Source organism: Triticum urartu, chromosome 5A, assembly GCF_056163025.1.
Source record: "Triticum urartu cultivar PI428250 chromosome 5A, HENAU_Tu73, whole genome shotgun sequence".
NCBI lineage: Eukaryota > Viridiplantae > Streptophyta > Magnoliopsida > Poales > Poaceae > Triticum > Triticum urartu.
Window position 1 is genome coordinate 18,127,576 of NC_141877.1, and position 22,418 is coordinate 18,149,993.

A 22,418-nucleotide genomic window follows, 5' to 3' on the forward strand; every position below is an offset into this window, starting at 1 on the left:
AATTGACAACTCAGCTGCTAATACTTGAGAATATTCTTTGGCTCCCCTTGTGTCGAATCAATAAATTTGGGTTGAATACTCCACCCTCAAAAACTGTTGCGATCCCCTATACTTGTGGGTTATCAAGACTATTTTCTGGCGCCGTTGCCGGGGAGCATAGCTCTATTCTTTGAGTCACTTGGGATTTATATCTGCTGGTCACTGTCGGTGTCAAAACCGGCGGATCTCGGGTAGGGGGTCCCGAACTGTGTGTCTAAGGCGGATGGTAACAGGAGGCGGGGGACATAATGTTTACCCAGGTTCGGACCCTCTCGATGGAGGCAATACCCTACTTCCTACTTGATTGATCTTGATGATATGAGTATTACAAGAGTTGATCTACCACGAGATCGTAGAGGCTAAACCCAAGAAGCGAGCCTATGAATATGATTGTTGTTGTCCTACGGACTAAACCCTCCGGTTTATATAGACATCGGAGGGGGCTAGGGTTACACAGAGTCGGTTACAAGGGAGGAGATCTACATATCCGAATTGCCAAGATTTCCTTCCATGCAAAGGAGAGTCCCACCCGGACATGGGATGAAGTCTTCAATCTTGTATCTTCATAGTCCAATAGTCCGGCCAAAGGATATAGTCCGGTTGTCCGGGGACCCCTTAATCCAGTACTCCCTCAGTAGCCCCTGAACCAGGCTTCAATGACGATGAGTCCAGCGCGCAGATCGTCTTCGGCATTGCAAGGCGGGTTCTTCTCCAAATTCTGAATACCTGTCGAGTAGTGTTCGGCTTCCCATGAATGTTGCACTCCTTGGCTTCTAGGCCTAATAATTGCTATCCTCCACGTGTTGAGCGAATGCGAGAAGTCGGGGCTTTTTTACACTTGCCACCCTAACCATGTGAGTAGATCGTCTATTTAAAGAGACGGGGATCCTCAGATCCAGATCACACCATCCTCCACTACAAAAAAATACACTTCCGTGATGATACATGTTTGTCACAGTAGGTCGCTTTTTTTGTCATGCATGTACATCCATGACAAATTTATGACAAAATCAAGATAGTCATACCTGTGCTGTCGTAGAAGTGTTCCATGACATTACCAAAATTATCATCACTGAAGTGTCCACTTCCATGATGATAAATCGCGTGTCACAGAAGTGCTTTCGTCAAGGGTGACCGACACGTGGCATCCACCGTAATGGAACGCCGTTAAGCTATCGGGTCGGGGTTTGGATTCGATAACCCGTTAACAGCCTCGACCAATGGGGATTTTCCACGTGTAAAATCACCATTGGCTAGAGGAAACACGTGTCGGCTCATCGTCGGGAAAGATGTCATCCACTCATTGGACAGAAGGCGCCTATGATACGTCGACACGTGGCACGACCTAACAAGTTTAAATGGGACGGCCCAACTAAAGGCCCACAAGATTTTGCGGACCATAACGGGCCGACCCAGCTAAAGGCCCACGAGATTTTGCGGACCATAATGGGCTGGCCCAGCTAAAGGCCCACAAGATTTCGCAGGCCATAATGGGCCGGCCCAGGTATAGGCCCACAAGATTTTTGTGTGCCATAATAGGCCGGCCCAGGTAAAGGTCCACAAAATTCTTGTGGATCATAATGGGCCGGCCTAGCTAAAGGCCCATGAGATTTTGCCGACATTAATGGGCCGGCCCAGTTGTAGGCCCACAAGATTTTGAGGACCCTAGTAGGCCAGCCCGTTAACTGGCTGCCATGTTTTGGGCCAAATGCCGGCCCATATTTGATACAGTCTATTAATGGCCTGGCACGCTCCGGGCCTAATAGTGGCCCATATGAGATCCGGCCCGTTAAAAGCCTACCACACTCTGGGCCAAATTATGGCCCAGATCAGGTCCGGCCCTTTAAGAGGTTTTGGGCCTAATTATGGCCCATATCAGATTCGGCCCGTCAACTAGACACTATGATTTTGGGCCCACTTGCTAAAGGCCCACTTAGTAATTCGGCCTGATATTAGTTTTGGCCCGTTAAGGGCCCGTTTAACATTTCGGCCCTGTATTAATTTCAGCCTGTTAAAATCCCGTCATATAGTTGGGCCTAACTACGGCCCAGTTTGCATCCGGCCTGCTCGCAGCCGATATCTGATTGGGCCAAACAAGGACCGAGACAATTTTTCGGCCTGTTAAAAGCCTGTGATTTGATTCACACAATCATGGGCCGGGGTTCATTCCGGGCTGCTGCCGGCCCGTGAGCTGATCGGCACGTTTCAGGCCCAACCTACATCGTGATTGCATGACGGCCCGATTATGTACCGTAATTTTATGGTTTGGCCAGTTTACTGTGAAGACAGGATATATATATATATACAGTAAAATAACTGCAGCATCGTGAATAAGATAAAACCTATACTATACAATAAAGAAATTACGGGATATTACATCCACTGGGCATCAAAGTTCGCCACTATGATAATAAAGCACAAGCAGACAACAGATTACATACACTGGGCATCAAAGATCGCCACCAGTGCAAATAAACACGCCGACAAAATAATATACAAAACCAACAACACTTCAATAGAGTTCAAGAAAGGTTAGCCCTGCTGGGGAGCTGCAGCGCAAGCAGCTGAGCAAGATGATGAGACTGTGCTTGTTTAACACTTATATCTTCCTCACTCTGAAAGATAAACAAGCAGAAAGATGACAGGTTTTGCACATAAAAGTATCAGTGCTGACAATTCATCACATTTCTTACTGACGAATAAAGTGACACAATTTAAATTTGCATTAACACAATATGGTATTGTTCAGGTCAAGACATGGCAGGAAATGACATTGTGAAGGAGTTGGTAGCTTCACAACACCACTGGATTACAGATCAAGAACTCATAAGTATCAATGGTTAGTGTGCTGTCAATTTATACCATTTCAGATTGGCAAATAAAGAGATGGTTTAAATAATAGTAGAATGATATGATATTTTTCATAGTTAAGACATTGCAGAATATGACATTGTGCTGTAGTGGGTAGGTTCACCACACCACTGGATTACAGATGAAGAACAGAAGCATACATGCAGTGCAAAAGAAGATCACTTGCTCTGTATAGTTTAATTTACATGGTATGAAGAAGGAACTTGGTTGTACAACTGAAAACTTAAATTGAGAAAGGACGAACTTTTGTTTATGAACTAGATATAATAAACTTTAAACAAGCAATTTGATGCAAACACCAAAAATAAACAGCCGTTGCAGTCATGCCTAACCAAATATATACAACAAAGTTTCAAGGCTTGAGATGGACAAACTTACATTATTGGTGAAGACAGGCTCTATAAAGGCCTTGTCCATGCTGATGGGGGAGGGGGGCAATTCAAGAAGTTTACCACAGAATCTTCTTCAAAAGCATTGCCTTTATTCTACATTTTGTTAAGAGTAAATATAGATGTGATAATATACGAAAAAATGCAGAATATTTAAGATAAGATGAAGAGTGATGCTACATAACCAAGTAGCTATAAATGTAAGTGCAGCGATACAGGCAAAAGGTACAGCCAAGAGCAATGCAGAGCTAAACTTCTTCAGTACCAACCTTATGGTAAGAGTAAATATAGATCTGATGTGTAGAAAATGGAGGGCAAAGGAAAATAAGCTGCAGAGTGATGGTACATGAACAACTACCTGTCATTATAAGTACACTGATAAAGGATAGCATGTACTTACAAGAACAATGCAGAGCTAAGAAAACATTGGCATTGGATATATTCTACACTAATGTAACCATTCATACAGATCAGATAATTTGGAGCGAACAATTAATAAGCAAGCTATCATGCATACTGCTGTCACATAATGAACCAGGTATGTATGCAAGTAGAGTGATACAGGACAACAGGTACTAACAAGAGCAAAGCAGCGGGCAGCATATTTGAGATATCCTATCGTTCTTGTCAAACCGGAATTCTTCTTCGAGCAGATTTCCTGCAAAAAAGATCCGTAAGGCACATGCGGAAAAGTAGAAGTTCAAATTGTCATGTGATTTCATAGACAGTACCTCATCCTGGGAACGAGACCAGTGCATAACAAGGTTTTTCCATTCAATGTCTTCTAAATTTAGCACAGGAGACTTCACAAGGAATTCGTTTATAGACTTGCCATCAAAGTGTGATTTCCTCCGGTAACACCGATACTGCTACGATGCTTCCTTGAAAAGCACAAGCAAGCTTTGCTCGTCATGACTATCCAAATTGACCCTCGCCTAGTTACAACAATGTAATGTAAATCATTCATGTGTTCAATCAGCAGAAAATAGGAAAATAATAACCATGAATAATAGCACTTACACGTAAGTTGGATAGGAAGATGTGAAAATGGTGTTTGTCTTCACAATAATCTTCCCATGATGGGAATATATGCATGTAGTCCCTAACAACATTGAAAGCATTGTCTTTTAAACTGGGAATAAATGGAATGGGGTTCCAATCTGCAGGAATTGGCCCTCTCTGTAGTTGGGATATGTCTTTGGCCAGTGGACTTGCTGTACTTTTTGCAGGAGTGGGATTTTTCTATGGTACAACTAGTGCTATGGCAAATGAAATCGGTATACCTTTTGCTAGAGTGCAGGTCCTGTGTGGTGGGGCTAGTGGTGTGGCCAGTGAAGTATGGGTATAGTCTGCTGAAGTCGGTCCTACGTTTTGTGTCACTGGTTGTACAACCAATATAAGTGGGGTGCTGTCTGATTTCTCCGACACCACCACGTTTTTCAAGGACTTTGCTGGTGCTCCTTCAGGTTCGGCAATCACCCTCTTCCTTTTTGATGTCTGATGCACAAGAACAACATTTGAGTGGAAAAACATGGTATGATGACAGATGGAATATGTATTGATAATGGATGGGCATGGCATCTCGACATATATGATGAGTAAACTAAGAAGATGGCGGTGCAACAAAGTAGAAGAAATGCAAGACAACATATGCAAGATACACGCAATCAATAAAACATTGCCAAATTAGAACAGGCACCTTGATGGGTGAACAGGACAGGCCATCTGCCTTTGACTCCTCGAGGTTAGAATAGTCATTAGGATGATATTCTGAACAAGAATCAACAGGTGGGGAGCGTATGCGTTTCATTGCATCCAGAATGGCACTCAATGCCTCGGTGCCAATTTTGTAAGTCATTGCAGTGTTTAGCTTCAAGAGTGGACTGCTGCTAGTTCGACACAAAGCAGCTACACAGATCATAGTGTAGATATAACGGAAAAACCTTAAGCATCAGAGTAAAATCAGCAAAGTGGAACTTGCTGGAATATATGTGCTAGTATTGCCGGTACGGCTAGAAAGGCTTCGGATACCAGCTCTCTTAAAGTGAAGGTGCGGTACTGTTAATATCAATGTAACTCTCAAAGGCGACACAGCTCCCCGCATTTCCTTGCTATTCTTATAGGATTCAAGTGGGCAGGCCACTACAAATCCTATTCCTATGTTTACAAGATCCTACGAATCAAAGAGGGTCAAACTGTCCATCACAACCGACCGTATAGACCTCTACAATGCAAATGTCCCTGCTCATCTTCAGTACAAGGAACATAATGTACTACTATCATACTCCCTCCGTTCCAAAATATAAGTCTAGGTAGAGATTTCCACTATGGATCACATATAGATGTATCCAGGTACATTTTAGAGTGTAGATTCACTCATTTTGCTCCATATGTAGTCCATGGTGGAATCTATACAAAGACTTATATTTAACCATGGCCACAATATGGGCTGTAATGCTAACAAAAATAATATGGGCTCCAAAAAAAAACCCTTAAGAATTTGCAAATGGGCTGTATGCTGTTTTCCACAGATTTGAGGCTTTCCTAAAAAAAGGTTGACGCACAAGCAGTGACTATTGGATGGCCATCCAACGGCCGTCGTGCTTCTTCAATCTCTGCTCTTCCTGCTCCAGCCGCTCAAACAGGCACCGGCGGGACTGCCTGCTCCCTCCTCCGCGCGGCCGGTTCTGCTGCCGCGCAGGCCTCACCGCCCCACCGTACTCCCATCGCTGGCCTAGCCATCCCTCTACTCACCCACACCTGCTGTTATTCTCCGGCGACGGCAGACGAACCAGTAAACCCTCGTACAGTCGTACTCCCCTCCGCGTGGGAAACAATTGCCGAGTCTTCCCTGCCTTCGTGTCGTTCCCTTCCTAGGCCTTGCCGTCGTCCACCGCCCTGGTGCTCTCGGCGCGGCCCGGTCAACGTGGTCAACGACTGACATGCATTTGAAGTGGACTTTACGTGGAGAGGCCGACAGCTGGGTCCATGGTCGCACGCAAGGAAATGCCTCCTTATTAGGCGCAAAATAATGATTCCTCCACCTGAAATCAGGGACCCACTGAAAGGGCCTCTGTATTTCAGGAAAAAAACGTTACCGCCGCTGACAGCTCGGACCCACCAGCTATATCTTCGCACGCAAGGAAGTGCCTCCTTATTACGCACAAAAAAAATGAATACTCCCCCTGTTAGCTGGGACCTAGTATAGTGGCAGGCTGACTTGTGGGCCTACTAAGTTGACGGGGACGGAGGGCTTTGTCAACTTAGTCAATATGCACAATTCTAGCTCCAGTGACCGTACGATGTCCATCCAACGACCGTAGTGCTTCTTCAACCTCTAATCTTCTTGCTCCAGCTGCCCAAACCAGCGCCGGTCGTGCCTCGTGCTCCTGCCTCCCGTGGCCGGCTGCGATGCGGCAGAGGCCTCACCGCCCCCTACTACTCCCACCGCTGGCCAGGCCATCCCTCTACTCACCCACACCCCCTGTTATTCTGCGGCGACGACAGCCTCACACCGCAGCGAACCAGTGAACCCTCGTACTCCTCTACGCGTGGGCAACCACTGCCGCGTCTTCCCCGGCTCCACGTCGTCCCCTTCCTAGGCCTCGCCGTCGTCCACCGCCCTGGTGCTCTCAGCGTGGCGTGGTCAACGTGGTCAAGGAATGGCTTCCATCGGACGTGGACTGTACGTGGAGAGGCTGACAGCTGGGTCCACGACCGCAGCAAGGAAGTGCCTCCTTATTACGTGCAAAATAATTATTCCTCCACCTGACAGCGGGACCCACCGGACGGGCCACCGTATTTCACGAAAAAACGTTTCCCCCTGACTGCTGGGACCCACCAGCTACATCTTCACACGCAAGGAAGTGCGTCCGGGCAAAAAAAAAGATTCACCCTCTGACTACTGGGACCCACCAGCTACATCTTCGTAGGCAAGGAAGTGCCTGACAGTCGGGACCCACCTGGTTGAAGCATACGTAGCATTGTCATTCTGGTCGCAAACGTGTACGTACATACTGGTTGATGTAGAGGCGCGCACGTGTCGTAGTAGAGGCACGCACGTGTCGTAATAGAGGCACGCACGTAGCATTTACACATATGTACAGTGGCCAGGGTGCAAGAAAGAAAATACGACCACGTATGTGTACATACGGGCAGGGTCTCGAATGCCTACTCGCGGATACATACGGCCAGGGCTCGTGTACATGGTTGGGTCGGAACAGAGAAATAGGGTCGTCGTCGTGTTCATGGGGAGGCAACGGAATGCGTCGTGTTCATGGGGAGGCAACGGAATGCGTCGTGTTCATTGGGAGGGCTTGAATGGAACAGGCGATGGAAACGAGGCCTGGCGTACCGCAGAACGGAGGAAACAGCCTTGTGTTCGACCGGCCACGTTCGAAACGGGATCCTGTTCATCGGGAGGGGTCTGGCGTACCACAAAATGGAGGAAACAGACCTCCTATGGTCGAAACGGGGGTCCTGTTGATCGGGAGGGGTGTGGCGTACCGCAAAACGGAGGAAACAGACTTGTGTTGGAGCGCTACGGTCGAAACGGGGGTCCTGTTGATCGGGAGGGGTGTGGCGTACCGCAAAACGGGACTCCACGGGATACTGTTCATCTCCACCGTCGACCCCCTCCAGCCTCCACGAGCTACTGTTCATCCACCGTCAACCTCCTCTAGCCTCCATCTGCGACTGTTCCTCCACGGGCTCCTGTTCATCCAGCCTCCACCGCGTGCTACTCCACCGGCTACTGTTCAACCACCCCTCCACCGTCTACTGTTCATCCAGCCCTCCACACCACGGGGTCCTGTTCAACCACCCCTCCACGGGCACCCCTTCACCGTCTACTGTTCATCCAGCCCTCCACACCACGGGGTCCTGTTTAACCACCCCTCCACCGTCTACTGTTCATCCAGCCCTCCACACCACGGGGCCCTGTTCATCCACCCCTCCACGGGAACCCCTCCATCGTCTACTGTTCATCCAGCCCTCCACCACACCGCGGGGTCCTGTTCATCCAGAGGCAACGCCACCGCTCACTGTTCATCCAAACCCCTCGCAACGCTCACTGTTCATCCCATCGATCGGCTTCAGTTAGCAGCAGTAGCGAAGGACTCGCTCGATCGGGTACAGTTAACAGCCATCGATCGATCGCTCGGGTTCAGTAACGCCTGCAGTGCAATCACTCGGGTTCAGTTAGAGCCCAACACCTTGCTCGGGTTCAGTTAGAGCCAACGCCTCGCACACACACGCGTACGTGTATGAGAGAAACGTGCATCGCTCGGCCCCCGACCTCCCACCGTAACTGGGAACTCCCCGAAATTTTCCTCCCCCTCGCTTCTACCACGGTTTTTTCCGTCATGGACGGCCCAAAGAATGTCATGCAGCTGCGTCTCCGGCCCGTCCAGGACAAAAAGCCCATTTTCTGTCTTGATTTTTTGTCATAGAAGTAGGAGCCCACCACATCTATGATGATACCGGGTTTTGTCACAATTATTGTCATAGAAGTGTCATATGTATGATAGAATTTTTTTTCATTCGGCCCAAATGTCATGGATGTGTCTTTTTTTTGTAGTGATCCCACAACGAGTATCCATCGGAGCGCGCCCGGAGAAAGTCCATCCCATCATGGCCGGCCATCGCAGCTCCTCCTCTCGCTCCCGTAGCCCTAAGTCAAGCGATTGGAAGAAGTGTTCCATCCCCCACATGAAATTAGTAGAGTTACAGACCCAGGGGTTTCTCCCTCCAGCGTATATGGTCCCCGTTCGAGCTGGACTCGCCACTTACAATGGCGGGGAGCAAGCGGAGAGCTTTCCCAACCCATCCATGGGGGAGCGGGTATGCCTTGTCCCTTACTTATTAAGGGGGCTAGGATTTCCAATCCATCCGTTCCTCTGCGGCCTCCTGGAGTTCTACGGCCTCCAGCTACATAACTTTACTCCCGCCTCCATATTACACATCGCTGGCTACGTCGCCTTTTGCGAGTTGTTTTTGGGCTGCGAAGCTCATTTCGAGCTATGGAAGAGGCTATTCTACCTCGTACCCCATGCACAGGAGGGGTCAATATATCAAGTGGGCAGAGCCAAGATATGGCGCATCACCGGGACCAGATACCTGTCCGGTACTCCGAAGAAGACATCTGAAGACTGGCCTTCGGAGTGGTTTTATATGGAGGACGTCCACCTTCCGGACCCTATTCGGATGGGCCTTCCTGAGTTAAATAACGCCCCTTTGAAGAAACGCCACAGCTGGCACCCTCAGAGCCCCCAGGAGGAAGATAACATAGAGGTCCTTTACCTGATGGGCCGGATAAAAATGCTGGCCAAATCAGGATTGACAATAATCGAGGTTATGTCAATATGTATAATGCGGGGGGTGCAGCCACTTCAATATCGGGGACAACCCATGTGGCACTTTAATGGAGAAGACGATGCCACCCGCTGCGGTCGTAAGGCACCGGACTCCGTCGCTGCTCTAGCGGAAATACTGTCCGATTTATATAAAGGAGAGGAAGAGGTGTTCATCCGCATTAAGCCACGTGATGGATTCTCCATGTACAACCCCCCAAACTGGGTGAGCTGCTACTTCCCACTCCAGACCTTCCCGCATTCTTCGTCATAAGTATTTAACTTTCTATTTCATAGCAAGAAATGCAAAAAGCTGTGAGGGAGGTCCACAACCCGTCTCCACAACCAGAGGACCCTGACCGGGCCCTCGACCCCGGACTCGAAGAAGATCCGGACACATTTGTGGAGCTCATCGACAGGCCATTCTATCAGTTAAGCTGCAACGGTGCCTTGGTGGCCATCATAGCCGATTATCCTAGACTGCTCCCTGCATCGCATGTAAGTAAAACCGGAGTCCCAACTTCCGAGAAGGATCCCATTTTTTTTCGCACTTCACCCACCGCACACATATGGTGTCTTACAGGGAAGGCCCTCGGGACGCCATGCCGAACCCGCAGTGACTCACCAACAAGGGGCACCGAAGCCGGGTAGGCTTAAAAGGAAGGCGGTCAGGACTGAGACGCCGTCGCAGAGGTATGAAAAAGAACCCCGCTCCGTGGTTGTTGTCTTTTAAAATATAATAACGTCCATGGTTCCTGGCAGGAAAAATGCTCCCTGGACCATATCCGGAAAGCCTGCTAGCCAAGCCTCCACCAGCCAGGCTCCGGAGCCGGACTTAGAGGCAGATGCTAACGTGGGGCCAACACCGGATGTTCCTCCTATAGAGGATGCGGATAGGCTGTCCGCTACGAATTCCAAAGTGGAGAGTGCCATGAATCGCAGGCGTCGCTGGGCCGTACTCCGCGACGCTTGTTTCTCTCAAGAGGCGTTCGATGCCTTCAACTCAGGAGACGCGTACATCCGAGCTGCTCAAAATGGTCTTGCCCGGGCCACGAACCAGTATGAAAAGGATATACGGGTAAGAAAATCTAATAATTATGTATATCAGTAGCCCCTGAGACTTGAAACAGTTGGCACAACTGATTTTAGGATCATTTTTTGCGTAGGTTCTTACGGAGAATAATACCTAGTTGTCTCAAGAGCTGGAGGAGTGCAAAGCCCAGCTACGGGCCGCAGTTGCCGCAATGAAGGAGTCCGAAAAGGCCCCATCTGGTAACACTTGTTTCTATCTAAAAGAATGACATGTACCAGTTAGTATTCGGCATGCATGCAAATCTAACAATAGATTCTGCAGATGATCCTGGAGTGAATCCGGAGGACGTGCGAGGGGATGAGCAAGATGCTCAATGACAGCTAAAGGCTGTCGAGCGCGTGCTTATGCAGGTTAGGCGGGAGAAAAACGATCTCCAGGATGCCAATACCCGGCTGGGCGTTGAACTGAAAGATGTTCGGGCCCAGCTTGCTGACTCCGTAAAGTAGAATAAGAGGCTTCGACGCGGCATTTTTAGTAAGTGCTTGAACGAACTTTTATAGAGTTCGGCGAAGAAACCGGCTAACAGAGTTATATCTGTAGGTGTGCTGACGGGTCGTCCCGTAGAGGAGATGCCCGGGTCTGCGGGTGATCTTCTGCCAGAGCTCTCACAACTGCACGAACAAGTTCGGCAGGTGATGCAGGGCATAGCCCAAGCCTTGTGGCCATCTGCCTCCCTGCCAGGAGGCATGGGGGAGCTTTTGGAGATGCTCAAGGGAGCGCAGCGGTGCTTCCGATTATGGAAGGTATCAGCCTGCCGACAAGGTGCAAGGGAAGCCTGGGCCATGAGGAAGATGCGATATACCAAGGCTGACCCGAACCACATGGCCGAGGTCGGACCTATGGGGTCTGATGGGAAAGAGATCCCCATCAGTTTGGTGTATGACCAGGTGAAATTAGCCGCAAAGTATTCCCAACAGGATTGTAGGCTAGACAGCCTATTGGATGGTATAGAACAAGAATTTAGTCAGTCTATGTGACTGTGTACTTCAAGTGACATATATTGTCTCTAGCCGGATTGTAAATCATTTGTCATGGCGGACCTTTTCGCTTCGACCTCCGGACCCGACAGTCTGGAGTGTATCCGAATACCTGCTCAGTTATGTAAAAATCGGGGTACGCATGGAAACTAGGCGTAGGGGTCATAAGTGCTTGAACAGACAAGTACCCAACTAGCTATGTTATATTACATGGATAGTAAGAAACATCTTCCAGGGATAATAGTTCCGTTAAGGGTTCCTTTCCCTGGGTACGCATGCATTAATGTGCATGTCCGAAATGCAAAAAGAGATGCAGGATATAAACATCTGGGGGCATGCATTACAATAAATAAAAGTCATCTTTTGTTCATCGACCGAATATTCCCTTAAGAACGCTAGCTTTCGGCTTCACCCAGTCTGAGGTACACATCCAGCTGACCCGGCAGTAACAATTGCAGAGGTGCTCCCCTTATGCCCTAGCCGAATTAACGGGAACGTAGGGCATAAACACAAGAGCTAGGCAACCCAGCTTGGCCAAAACTTAAGTCATGTCGATGCATATACTGGCAAAGAAAATGTATGTGTGGAAAAGTAACACATGTGCGGGGGATAGAGCTCGGAACATAGTTATATTAGGCTTCTGTATAAGAAGCCCCCAGGTATAATGAGCACGCCTAGCGTGTCAAGATTGTGTAGTCAAGACACGTTTTAACCTTTTAAGGCCGTGAAGAAAAAGGGAAGAAAGAATGAAAGAAAAGACAGATAATGGATATATAAAAAATTGACGAAGGTAAGGAGACGAACACAGAGTCCGGCACTAGGCGTTGAACCTTCGGAGTCTAGCGACGTTCCATGGGTTTGGCTCGAGTCGATTGTCCGATGCATCCCACAGACGGTACGCTCCACCGGTCAGAACTTTGTCAATAACGAAGGGACCTTCCCATTTGGGCTTGAGCTTGTTCTTTTTTTTCTCCGGTAGGCTTAGAACGAGTTCGCCAATGTTATAAGTTTTGGCCCGTACTTCTCTGCTTTGATACCGCCGAGCCTGTTGCTGATAGAATGCGGAGCGGGCTTTTGCCACGTCACGCTCCTCCTCCAGGGCGTCCAAACTGTCCTACCGATCAAGCTCGGCTTCTTTCTCTTCGTACATGCACACTCGAGGTGAGTCATGAATGATGTCGCAGGGCAGTACCGCCTCTATGCCGTACACCATAAAGAACGGTGTGTATCCGTTAGTGCGATTCGGCATGGTCCGCAGCCCCCAAAGTATGGAGTCAAGCTCCTCCACCTAGTGCATATCTGATTCCTTCAACGATCGCACTAATCTGGGTTTAATGCCGCTCATGATAAGACCATTTGCTCGCTCGACTTTACCGTTAGTTTGCGGGTGATAGAAAGAGGCATAATCGAGCTTAATGCCCATGTTGCTACACCAAGTTTTTACATCGTCGGCTGTAAAGTTCGAGCCGTTATCGGTGATGATGCTGTGGGGGACGCCATAGCGGTGTACAATCCCGGATATGAAGTCTATCACTGGTCCGGACTCGGCCGTTTTAACTGGTTTGGCTCCTATCCATTTGGTGAATTTATCCACCATGACCAATAGGTATTTTTTCTTATGGCTTCCCCCTTTAAGGGGTCCGACCATATCAAGCCCCCAGACCGCAAAGGGCCAAGTAATGGGGATTGTTTGGAGAGCGGTAGGTGGCATATGGATTTGGTTTGCAAAAAGCTGGCAACCGACGCAACGTTGAACGAGGTCCTGTGCGTCTACTCGGACCGTCGGCCAGTAAAAACCTGTACGGAAGGCCTTGCTTACAAGGGCCCGAGCTGCGGCATGGTGGCCGCCAAGTCCAGCATGAATTTCTGCCAAAAGTTGCCGTCCTTCCTCTTCGGAGATGCACCTTTGAAGTACTCCGGTAGCGCTTTTCTTATAAAGCTCTGCCTCATGGACCTTGTAGGCTTTAGACCGCCGCACAATGCAACGTGCCTCGTTTGGGTCATCAAGGAGTTCTTGCCTAGTTAGGTAAGCCAAGAAGGGTTTTGTCCTCAAGGCAATGACAGCCATAATCACGTGAGCCGAAGGTGTTATTTCGGTGGCAGAGCCTCCGATTACGTCAGAGTGTTCCGGATCTGGTGTTGTGGCTGGATCCGGACTGTTTTTGCCGGTCTCCCCTTCCCACACCATGGATGGCTTAAACAGCCTTTCCAAGAAGATATTGGGTGGGACGGGGTCGCGCTTAGCGCCGATGCGGGTGAGGATATCCGCCGCTTGATTGTTTTCTCGAACCACATGGTGGAATTCGAGGCCGTCGAACCGAGCTGACATTTTTAGGATGACGTTGTGGTAAGCCGCCATTTTTGGGTCCTTGGCATCAAAGTCACCATTTATTTGAGATATTGCGAGGTTCAAATCCGCCCCGCACCTCTAGGCGTTGAATGCCCATGGAGACTGCCATCCGGAGACCATGCAACAGGGCCTCATATTCTGCTGCATTGTTGGAGTCTGTATATAATATTTGGAGTACGTATTGGACTGTATCTCCGGTGGGGGATGTCAGGACGACGCCTGCCCCCAGACTAGCCAGCATCTTAGAGCCGTCAAAGTGCATGATCCAATTGGAGTATGCACCATACTCTTTAGGGAGTTTGGCTTCCGTCCATTCGGCGACGAAATCAGCCAATACTTGCGACTTAATGGCTCGCCGTGGTTTATATGTTATGTCAAACGGGAGGAGCTCGATAGCCCATTTAGCAATCCAGCCCGTGTCATCGCGGTTATTTATTATGTCGTTGAGTGGTACTTCGGAGGCCATCATAGTTGAACACCCTTGAAAGTAGTGTCGTAGTTTCCGGAATGCCATGAAGACCGCATATGCTATCTTTTGATAATGTGGGTACTGTGATTTGCATGGAGTGAGGACGGTGGATACGTAGTATACCGGCTTTTGAAGCGGGAACTTATGTCCGTCCGTCTCTCGTTCGACGACGAGCACTGCGCTTACAACTAGATGTGTTGCCGCTATATATAATAGCATTGGTTCGCCCGCATTTGGCGTGGTCAAGATTGGGTTGGTGGCCAATACGACTTTTATTTCTTCCAATCCGGCCATGGCCGCATCCGTCCAGTCGAAGTGTTCGGTGCGTCGAAGAAGTCGATAAAGAGGTAGTGCCTTTTCTCCTAATCGGGAGATAAAGCGGCTTAAGGCAGCCACACATCCAGTTAACTTCTGGATTTGCTTGAGGTCTGTTGGGATAGCCAACTATGACAAAGCTCGGATTTTAGACGGATTTGCTTCAATTCCTCTATTGGAGATGATGAAGCCCAAGAGCTTTCCGACGGGCACGCCGAAAACGCATTTTTTCCGGACTGAGCTTGATGTCATATGTTTGGAGATTGTCGAACGTGAGCCTCAAGTCGTCTATTAAGGATTCGACGTGTGTTGTTTTAATGACCACATCGTCTACATATGCCTCCACTGTTTTGCCGATTTGTGTTTTCAGGCATGTCTGAATCATGCGTTGATAGGTTGCACCGGCGTTTTTGAGCCCGAAGGGCATGGTGTTAAAACAGAAGGGGCCGTATGGAGTGATGAATGCCGTTGCGGCTTGATCAGGCTCCGCCATCTTAATTTGATGGTATCCGGAGTATGCATTGAGGAAGCACAATGAGTCGTGTCCCGCGGTAGCGTCGATAATTTGATCGATGCGGGGGAGGGGGAAGGGATCCTTGGGGCAAGCCTTGTTAAGGTCCTTGAAATCGACACATAGGCGCCAGGATTTGTCCTTCTTTCGTACCATCACCAGGTTTGCTAGCCAGTCCGGATGTTTTATTTCTCTAATGAATCCGGTCTCGAGTATCTTGGCTAGCTCTTCTCCCATGGCTTGTTGCTTAGGCTCAGAGAAACGCCGAAGAGTCTGCTTGACCAGCTTGAACCCCTTTAGAATGTTAAGGCTATGCTCGGCCAGCCTGCATGGGATTCCTGGCATGTCTGAAGGATGCGAGGGGAAGATGTCCCAATCTCGCGCAAGAATGCCCATAGTGTGGCGTTTGTTGTGGGGTTCAGCTATGCCCCGATGGATGCTATTTTTGTAGGGTCCATTGGGTGGACCTGGAATTTGACTATTTCGTTCGCTGGTTTAAAAGAGGTGGACTTGGGTCTTTTGTTGAGTATCACATCATCCCTGTCTACCGTGGAGCACAGCAGTTAGTTCTTCGGCTGCAAGGGCTTTGGATAACGCCTTGAGAGCTAGTGCTGCGGTTTTATTTTCGGTGCAGAGTGCTATGTCTGGATCACTAGCCAGAGTGATGATTCCATTAGGCCCGGGCATTTTGAGCTTCATGTACCCGTAATGGGGTATAGCTTGGAAGATCGTGAATGCCTCCCATCCTAAAAGGGCGTGGTATCCACTACTAAATGGGGCCACTTGGAATGTGATTTCTTCGGACCTATAATTTTCCGGCGTGCCGAATACCACATCTAGTGTGATTTTTCCCACACATCGTGCCTCCCGACTAGGGATGATTACTCCGAAGGTCGTGCTGCTTTGCTTAATGCGGCTCTTGTCTATTTCCATTTTGCTAAGAGTTTCCTCGTAGATGAGGTTTAATCCGCTGCCACCGTCCATGAGCACTTTAGTAAGCCAGAAGCCGTCCACAATTGGACTAAGGACCAAAGCGGTTGGTGCTCGGGCTGTTCGGAATTGAGGTTCGTCACTGGCATTGAAGGTTATGGCCGTGTCATTCCATGGATTTATTGCTGCAACGTGGCAGACTTTGGCAAGGCTGCGGAGTGTTCACTTGCGCCTATTATTTGAGGCGAAGGTCTCGAAGACTGTCAATACTATATTGTTATTTTCCACGGGATGGTGCTCTGTTGTATTGTTGATGAGGATATCCTCACCGCACTTGGCCACCTGCCAGAGTATCCAACATGCACTAAGGCTGTGTTTTGGCATGGTATCTGCTGTACTGTGAATTTTGCATGGCCCATTGAGCCATCCCTCCAATACAGTTCTACGCCCTATAGTGTGCTTTTGTTTCTTTGTAATTGGATCAGGTGACTTACGAGAGTACACCCTTTTAGTTCGGACGGGGGGTTTAGTGAGAGCCGAAGGATCCCAGAGTTTTGTTTGGGTTTTCCAGGCGCTTTCCATCGCACAGTACTTCCGTACTATGGCCGTCAAGTCAGCAAAGTGTGCTATGTCACGGCGACTTATGGCGTTGAGGATTCCCTTGTCCGTGCAATTTTTGCAAAAGAATGAAATTGCGTCTTCCTTGCGACAGTCCTTGACCTTGCTCGTTGCAAGGAGAAATCTGGCCCAATAGTGATGTACTGTCTCTTGTGGCTCTTGTATAATGTGGGAAAGATCACTTGAGTCTGGGTGGGTGGGCAGATTTAGGTCCGAACCCTGACCCAATCTGAGACCCAAGGGCGAAGGAGTTTCCGAGCTTGGCAGTTCGGACTCCGGGATGTTGCCCAATAGTTCTGGCCCGCTGTCTGATTCTAGGTTCGAAGCTTGGGCCATGTCCTCCCGTGGATGGGTATCCGGCTCGGAGAGCTCGGGAATCCGGGCATACTTTGTCCTCAAAATAGAGGAATAATTGCTACATTGCTCCTCCACCACCGCTATTTGATGGGTGACCGGCGGAGAGTTAATGTCCCTTTGGTCGGGTTTAAGCCTGATCCGATCATAGTCTGTTGCGACTGCCAGGGCGGCGATGCGATCCAAGAGCTCGTTCAAGGAAGAGAGCTCTATTTGATCCATCTGCTCAGCGAATCCTGAGCCGACATGGAGGCTGTTTTTGATGACCCGAGAAGTCATCGTCGGCGCGACGGCCGAACGGGCGGTCATGACGAAGCCGCCTACTCGGAGAGTTTGGCCTACAGCCAGGGCTCCCCCAAGGTAATTTTGTCCTTGACAACAAGACAAGCCATCAAGCCTTATCGTGGCGGCACAGTGGAACTCTCAATGAAAGCACCAATGTCGGTGTCAAAACCGACGGATCTCGGGTAGGGGGTCCTGAACTGTGCGTCTAAGGCGGATGGTAACAGGAGGCCGGGGACACAATGTTTACCCAGGTTCGGGCCCTCTCGGTGGAGGTAATACCCTACTTCCTTCTTGATTGATCTTGATGATATGAGTATTACAAGAGTTGATCTACCACGAGATCGTAGAGGCTAAACCCTAGAAGCTAGTCTATGATTATGATTGTTGTTGTCAAAAGACAAAACCCTCCGGTTTATATAGACACCGGAGGGGGTGGTACGTCCATTTTGCATCATGCTTTTATATTGATATTTATTGCATTATGGGCTGTTATTTCACATGATGTCACAATACTTATGGCTATCCTCTCTTATTTTACAAGGTTTACATAAGCGGGGGGGGGGGGGGGGGGGGGAGAATGCTGGCAGCTGGAATTCTGGGCTGGAAAAGGAGCAAATATTAGAGACCTATTCTGCACAACTCCAAAAGTCCTGAAACTCCACGGAACACCTTATAATAAATAATGAAAAATCCTCGCCAAAGATGAAGACCAGGGGGCCCACACCCTGCTCATGAGGGGAGGGTGGGGGGGGCGCCCCCCTAGGGTGCGCCCCGTACCTCGTGGGCCCCCTGGTGGCTCTCGATGACCATCTTCTCCTATATGAAGTGTTTCATTGAGAAAAAAATAAGAGGCAACCTTTCGGGACGAAACTCCGCCGCCACGAGGCAGAACCTTGGTGGATCCAATCTAGAGCTCTGGCAGAGCAGTTCAGCCGGGGAAACTTCCCTCCCGGAGGGGGAAATCATCGCCATCATCATCACCAATGCTCCTCTCATCGGGAGGGGGCAATCTCCATCAACATCTTCATCAGCACCATCTCATCTCAAAACCCTAGTTCATCTCTTGTATCCGATTCTTGTCTTCAAGTCCGGGATTGGTGCTAGTAGGTTGCTAGTAGTGTTAATTACTCCTTGTAGTTGATGCTAGTTGGTTTAATTGGTGGAAGATCATATGTTCAGATCCTATATGCATATTAATACCCCTCTGATTATGAACATGTTTATGCTTTGTGAGTAGTTATGTTTGTTCCTGAGGACAAGGGAGAAGTCTTACTATTAGTAGTCATGTGAATTTGGTATTCGTTCGATATTTTGATGAGATGCATGTTGTCTAGCCTCTAGTGGTGTTATGTGAACGTCGACTACATAACACTTCACCATTATTGGGCCTAGAGGAAGGCATTGGGAAGTAATAAGTAGATGATGGGTTGCTAGAGTGACAGAAGCTTAAACCCTAGTTTATGCGTTGCTTCGTAAGGGGCTGACTTGGATCCATATGTTTCATGCTATGGTTAGGTTTACCTTAATACTTTCGTTGTAGTTGCGGATGCTTGCAATAGAGGTTAATCATAAGTGGGATGCTTGTTCAAGTAAGAATAGCACCCAAGCACCGTTCCACCCACATGTCAAATTATCAAAGTACCGAACACGAATCATATGAACGTGATGAAAACTAGCTTGACGATATTCCCATGTGTCCTCGGGAGCAATTTTCCTTAATATAAGAGTTTGTCCAGGCTTGTCCTTTGCTACAAAAAGGATTGGACCACCTTGCTGCACTTTATTTACTTTTGTTACTTGTTGCTCGTTACAAATTATCTTATCACAAAACTATCTGTTACCACTTATTTCAGTACTTGCAGAGAATACCTTGCTGAAAACCGTTTATCATTTCCTTCTGCTCCTCGTTGGGTTCGACACTCTTACTTATCGAAAGGACTACGATAGATCCCCTATACTTGTGGGTCATCAAGACTCTTTTCTGGCGCCATTGCCCGGGAGTGAAGCACCTTTGGTAGGTGGAATTTGGTGAGGAAAAATTTATATAGTGTGCTGAAATTTACTGTCACTTGTTATTATGGAAAGTAATCCTCCGAGGGGCTTGTTCGGGGTATCTTCACCCCGACCAGTAGAGCAAAGAGTTGCTCCTCAACCTACTGAACCTAATGAAAATGAAAATGAAAATACTTGTTTTGAAGTTCCTTCGGGTATAATAGAAAAACTGCTAGCTAATCCTTTTTTAGGAGATGGAACAAAACATCCTGATGAACATCTAATATATGTGGATGAAGTTTGTGAATTATTTAAGCTTGCAGGTGTATCCGGAGATGTTGTTAAGAAGAAGGTCTTCCCCTTATCTTTGAGGGGAGATGCATCGACATGGTATAGGCTATGTGATGATATGAAGTCCTGGAATTACAAACAATTGAAATTGGAATTTCATCAGAAGTTTTATCCTATGCATCTTGTTCATCGTGATCGCAATTATATATATAATTTTTGGCCTTGCGAAGGAGAAAGCATCGCTCAGGCTTGGGGGAGGCTTAAATCAATGTTATATTCATGCCCCAATCATGAGCTCTCAAGAGAAATCATTATTCAAAATTTTTATGCTCGGCTTTCTGAAAATAATCGCACCATGCTTGATACTTCTTGTGCTAGCACTTTTATGATGAAGACTATTGGATTTAGATGGGATTTATTGGATATAATTAAACGCAACTCTGAAGATTGGGACGTCGACAATGGAAAGGAGTCAGGTATGGCACCTAAGTTTGATTGTGTTAAATCTTTTATGGATACCAATATTTTCCGTAAGTTTAGCACTAAATATGGACTTGATTCTGAGATAGTAGCATCTTTCTGTGAATCTTTTGCTACTTATGTTGATCTCCCAAAGGAGAAGTGGTTTAAATATCATCCTCCCATAGAAGTAAAAGTAGATGCACCTATTAAAGTTGAAGAAAAGACTATTAATTATAATGATCCTATTGTTCCTACTTCTTATGTTGAGAAACCACCTTTCCCTGTTAGGATAAAGTTTCCTGCTAAAGCTTCAACTGTGGTTCATAAAAGCAATATTAAAACATATACACCCCCTGAGCAAGTTAAAGTAGAACCTAATATTGCTATTGTTAAAGATCTCTTGTCTGATAATATTGATGGGCATGTTATTCAGTTCTGCGGTGAAACTGCTAGAATTGCTAAACCTTGTGCTAAAGATAAACATAGACCTGTGGTAGGCGTGCCTGTTATTTCTGTTAAAATAGGAGATCATTGTTAGCTTATGTGATATGTGTTGGAAATATGCCCTAGAGCCAAAAATAAAATGGTTATTATTATATTTTTTGTTCATGATAATTGTCCATTGTTCATGCTATAATTGTGTTATCTGGAAATCGTAATACATGTGTGAATACATAGACCACAACACGTCCCTAGTGAGCCTCTAGTTGACTAGCTCGTTGATCAAAAGATAGTCATGGTTTCCTGACTATGGACATTATATGTCATTGATAACGGGATCACATCATTAGGAGAATGATGTGATGGACAAGACCCAATCCTAAGCATAGCTCAAAGATCGTGTAGTTCGTTTGCTGTAGCTTTTCTGAATGTCAAGTATCATTTCCTTAGACCATGAGATTGTGCAACTCCCGGACACCGTAGGAGTGCCTTGGGTGTGCCAAACGTCACAACGTAACTGGGTGACTATAAAGGTTCATTACAGGTATCTCCGAAAGTGCCTATTGGGTTGGCATGAATCGAGTCTGGGATTTGTCACTCCGTATGACGGAGAGGTATCTCTGGGCCCACTCGGTAATGCATCATCATAATGAGCTCAATGTGGTCAAGTGGTTGATCACATGATCATGCATTACTGTACGAGTAAAGTGACTTGCCGGTAACGAGACTGAACAAGGTATTGGGATACCGACGATCGAGTCTCGGGCAAGTAACGTAACGATTGACAAAGGTAATTGTATACGGATTGATTGAATCCTCGACATCGTGGTTCATCCGATGAGATCATCGTGGAGCATGTGGGAGCCAACATGGGTATCCAGATCCCGCTGTTGGTTATTGACTGGGGAGTCGTTTCGGTCATGTCTGCATGTCTCCCGAACCCGTAGGGTCTACACACTTAAGGTTCGGTGACGCTAGGGTTGTTAGGAAGACTTGTATGTGATTACCGAATGTTGTTCGGAGTACCGAATGAGATCCCGGACGCCACGAGGAGTTCCAGAATGGTCCGGAGGTGAAGATTTATATGTAGGAAGTTGTCATACAGTCACTGGAGAGGTTCGGGGGCATATCGGTATTGTACCGGGGCCACCGAAGGGGTTCTGGGGGTCCACCGGGAGGGGCCACCTCTCTCGGAGGGCCTAATGGGCTGTAGAGGAAAGGGGAACCAGCCCTACATGGTCTGGCCGCATCCCCCCCTTGGGCCCATGCGCCTAGGGTTGGGGGGGAAACCCTAAAGGGGGCGCCCCCCTTGCTTGGGGGGCAAGCCCCCTCCCCTTGGCCGCCGCCCCCCCTCTAGATCTCATCTAGAGGGGGCCGGCCCCCTTCCTCCTTCCCCTATAAATAGAGGGGCAAGGGGAGGGCTGCATAGAACATCCAAGGCGCAGCCCCTCCCCTCCCCAACACCTCTCCTCCTCCGTAAGAGCTTGGCGAACTCCCTGCCGGAGTACTGCAGCTTCACCCCCACCACGCCGTTGTGCTGCTGTTGGAGCCCTCTTACTCAACCTCTCCCTCCTCCTTGCCGGATCAAGGTGCGGGATACGTCCTCGCTCCGTACATGTGTTGAACGCGGAGGTGCCGTCCATTCGGTGCTAGGATCTTCGGTGATTTGGATCACGACGAG